The 4,546-nt window shown below is 39.2% G+C and overlaps 1 long non-coding RNA gene across 1 annotated transcript; it reads right to left on the bottom strand.

The window, feature by feature from the left end:
- Positions 1–549: 549 nt before the first annotated feature.
- Positions 550–2,265, bottom strand: LOC123147061 (uncharacterized). The gene is made up of 2 exons (XR_006473037.1): positions 1,160–2,265; positions 550–1,086 (listed from the first exon to the last, which is right to left on the bottom strand). It is a non-coding gene; the product is annotated as an uncharacterized lncRNA (long non-coding RNA).
- Between the last annotated feature and the right edge of the window lie 2,281 nt (positions 2,266–4,546).

Raw genomic sequence — 4,546 nt, 5'->3', positions numbered from 1 at the left:
GGTTTGTGTCACAAACCGGTACAATAGGTCAGACCCCTTTAGTACCGGTTCGTGGCACAAACCGGTACTAAAGGTTAAAGGTGATCGTGGGGCCCTGGCCTGACGCCAGCCTGCCATCACCCCTTTACACTACAAGAAATGTGTTAATCCATGACGGATACAAACTGTCACATATGTGCGCAAAACCGTCAAGGTTGGTCGTCTGTGACGGACCTAAAATCCGTCATGTATATCGCGTCATAATTTAACCACCATGCACTCCATGACGGATCGTCTGTACCGTCATGGATCCTTGATGGTTCTTGACCGTCACAGTTACTGTCAAGTAACGGGGTTAATCATGTACTCCACGTCATCACATGGCGGCCCATGTGGTAGTCGGCCCATTTAGGATTTTGGCCCACCAAATTTCATCCCGTCAAGACCATCGGCCCATGTTTCGATCAGCCTTGTAAGAATTTTAGCCCATTAAATTTCAGATCAGTCAAAGGCCCACTAATCGCAATTGAGAGATAGCCCATGACTTCCTTTCTTTTGGTCCATGGAAAATTAAGTCAACAAAAAAATTCTGATTAAATATGCTCATTGCCTTAAAGGAGTTTGCATATATATATACCATATACATAACTTCTTTATCAAAAAAGGAAGAAATACACAGCAAAAAATGGAATTACAGATTTTTTATCCAGATCTGGCCTACTACTCTACCCGGAGCTATACGATTCTGCATCCACCACATCAAGCGCCGCCGAGCGCTCGCGGGTCATCAATCAGACTTCATCGCCATGGCTTTTCTCTGGCCACTGATCTGGCAAACTGCCCTTGTCGAGGTGTTCGCTGCCGCTGCTCGGATTGGAGGCGCCAGCGTGGGGGGGGTCACATCCAGGCGAGGAGGAGGCCAGCCATCGGTAGCGCTGGATCCCGTGACGAAGATGACGACATCGGAGTGGCCGACAAACCAGGCGAGGCAGGGAGGTCGGGAATGGGCCGCCGGCATCCGGATCCGTCCGGATCCCGACGAATTTGAAGGAGAACGGCGGCTGGAAGGTGTCCTCGGGTGACGCCATGGGCGCTCGGCCTCCATTGCTGCAAGGAGAGGCAGAGAGAGAGATGAGATAGGAGAGCAACCGAAAGAGAGGCAGTGCGAGGCGGGGCTCACTGGCGTGCTGCGGTGGGAGGCGCGGGCGACGGCCTGTCGCGCAGCCGGCGGCGGTCAGCGGCGGAGAGCCTAGAAGGTACTCGAGTGCGCTGCTGGCCTGCTGCTGGTATGGTGCTCGTTTTCGTGTGAGAGGATAAGGTACCAACGAAAGCACAAATAGATAGTAGAAGGAGTAGGGACCGTTGGATCGAGTAAGAATGAACGGTGGAGAGGCGTGATCCGTGGGAGGCCTGGTTCCACCAATCAGAACGCAGCAGGCTAAAAAAATTCTTCGGCTAGTATAACAGAGTACGGCGTGTTTATTAGACTAGATCGCAGCTTAGTACAAGTGGTTTGTTCGCACTAGTAATGTAGAGAGGTCCTCGTTCCAAAACTCATAAGTTATTTTTTTTATTTGATTCTTTGCTTATTTTCTTAGTTTTATTTTTTAAATTTAATTTTTTTTCTTGGACATGGATAAATGAAATGGTATCTATTTTTTCTACTTTATTTGGAGGCAAATATATGAACATATTTTCCAACATGGATTTTCATGCTTTGCGGTGTTCGTTTGCGTTTTTATGAAATTAAAAAACAAAAAACTCCATGATCTGGGTCAAGTCTTGGCACCCTCATGTTTGGAATCTTTTCGTTTTCTTGTATACGTTTTCTTGTATAAGGCCTAAACATAGACTCAAGAACACAAATATAATTTTTCATACCTTTTAAACCACTTGCCGTTCGAATTAGAATTATATGCGTTAAATATCTAGAAATGCACTTGATAGCTTAAATATAGCAAACAGATTTTGAAAGATGCCAAATTTTGACATGGCTCATGTAATCGTGTATCTTGAGTGTAGAAAAACTTTCAATGCCAACGGATGAAGCATCGGTTGCTTCGACCTCAAAGTAGACCCGTTTTCTCTCGAAACCGTGTTTCTTCTCGGGGATGGTTCGATTTGGAAGCAATGTACATCATAACTTTGGCGAAACATTCTCAAATTTTTACCATGCCCTACAGGAATCATCTGATCACAACATGCCAATTTTCATGCTTTTCAGAGTTTGTATTTATTGTTTTGGAACTAAGAAAAACAAAAAAAACTCCATGTTTGGGGTCGCGTTTTGGCACAATCATGTTTGGTGTTCCTTTCGTTTTCTTGTATAACACTTAAACAAAGACTCAATGACACAAATACGATGTTTCAACCCAATTTCGCCAACCTTTTCAACCACTTGCATTTCAAATTTAAATTATATCAGTTAAATGTCTAGAAATGCGTTTAATGGCTTAAATATAGCAAACGGGCTCCGAAACATGCCATGTTTTTACATGAATCATGTAGGGATGTATCTTTAGTGTAGGATTTTTTTATGCAAATGGATGTAGCATCGGTCGCTTCACCTTCAAACTAGAACAGTTCTCTCTTGAAACCATTACTTTTTTCTTGGACATGGATAAATGGAATGGTATCTATTTTTTTCTACTTTATTTGGAGGCAAATATATGAACTTATTTTCCAATGTGAATTTTCATGCTTTGCGGTGTTCGTTTGCATTTTTTTGAAATTAAAAAACAAAAAATTCTATGATCAGGTTCAAGTCTTGGCACCCTCATGTTTGGAATCCTTTCGTTTTCTTGTATACGTTTTCTTGTATAAGACCTAAACATAGTCTCAAGAACGCAAATATTATTTTTCAATCCAAATTTTCCTACCTTTTAAACCACTTGCTGTTCGAATTAGAATTATATGCGTTAAATATCTAGAAATGCACTTGATAGCTTAAATATAGCAAACAGATTTCGAAAGATGCCAAATTTTGGCATGGATCATGTAATCGTGTATCTTGAGTGTAGAAAAACTTTTAATGCGAACGGATGAAGCATCGGTTGCTTCGCCCTCAAAGTAGACCTTTTTGGTGTTTCTTTCGTTTTCTTGTATAACACTTAAACAGAGACTCAAGGACACAAATACGATGTTTCAACCCAATTTTGCCAACCTTTTCAACCACTTGCATTTCAAATTTGAATTATATCAGTTAAATGTCTATAAATGCATTTAATGGCTTAAATATAGCAACCGGGCTTCGAAAAATGCAATATTTTTACATGAATCATGTAATGATGTATCTTCAGTGTAAAAAAATCAATGCAAACGGGCTCCGAAAAAACCCAAGTTCATCGAATTGACCACCCTCCTTCCGCGTCCGTCCTCCATTTCCTGCGTCTGAGCCGTTCTCTCCTCTACCCTTGCTCCCTGTCCGTGCCGCCATCCTTGTCCTGCCCTAGGAGATGTTGAATATTTCTTAAGATACACGCTAAAATTTGTAAAATACCTGGTAAAAATGTTTGAACACATTTTTTTTCAAAATATGTCAACCATGCTATAAATGCACGGTGGTCATTTTTTAAATACGTTGAACATTTTGTAATAGATACATTGAATTTTTTTAGATACACTATGAACAGTTTTGAGTGCACGACAATTAAGTTTTTAAATACATTATGCACATTTTATAAATATGCGATGATTTTGTTTAAGACGACAAACATTTTTAACGTACATATACCTTTTTTCCAAAGACACATGAACCTTTTTTTAATATGCACGAATATTTATTTGGTGTATGTGAACATTTTATATATTTGTAGCGCGTGTTTTTACCAAAAGTAATACAAAAAAAATGTAAAGAAAATGGGAAAAGAAAATAAAATAATAATGATAGAGGGTCCGGTCAACAAGCATTTTTTACTAAGTGCGTTGTAACTTTTTCTATTTTTCGCGGGAGTATGTAGGTAGCATTTTTTTGCTCACAAAATAGCAACGCCCACCAAATAGCCGTTTCTGTTAAGACAAATGCTATTCTACGCCTTTAGCGCCTCGTCACGTTGGGCCAGCCCAGTTTTGACTTCTTCTTTTTGTTTCCTAGACTGCAAAAACTTCACGCGAGATGGGTTTTGAACCGCGGCGAGTGAATTCAGAGTCCGACGCGACAACCACCTAACCAATTCACTTGCTGTGGTTACGTGTATGTTTTTTTATTTTATTTTCTTCTTCTTCTTCTTCTTCTTCTTCTTCTTCTTCTTCTTCTTCTTCTTCTTTTCTTTTGTCTTTCCTTTTTCAAATTCGTGAAACTTTCTTTCTTAATGACTTTTCTTCTGCAAAATCAATGTACTTTTTCTCGAATTTGATGAACCTTTTAAAATTTTAAGAACTATTTTTCAAATTCGATTAACCTTCTTAACTTTCGATGAACTTTTTTTAAAATTCAATGAACTTTTTTTTCAAATTCGATGATTTTTTCAAATTTGATGTTTTATTTTAAATTCAATTAACTTTTTTTCAAATTTGATGTTTTTTTTCAAATTAGATAAACTTTTTTTCAAAATTGATAATTTTTTTG

The sequence above is a fragment of the Triticum aestivum genome, chromosome 7A, assembly GCF_018294505.1.
Source record: "Triticum aestivum cultivar Chinese Spring chromosome 7A, IWGSC CS RefSeq v2.1, whole genome shotgun sequence".
NCBI classification, from domain to species: Eukaryota; Viridiplantae; Streptophyta; class Magnoliopsida; order Poales; family Poaceae; genus Triticum; species Triticum aestivum.
Note: the sequence above shows the minus strand (reverse complement) of the source record. Positions and strands in the feature narration are given on the sequence as shown.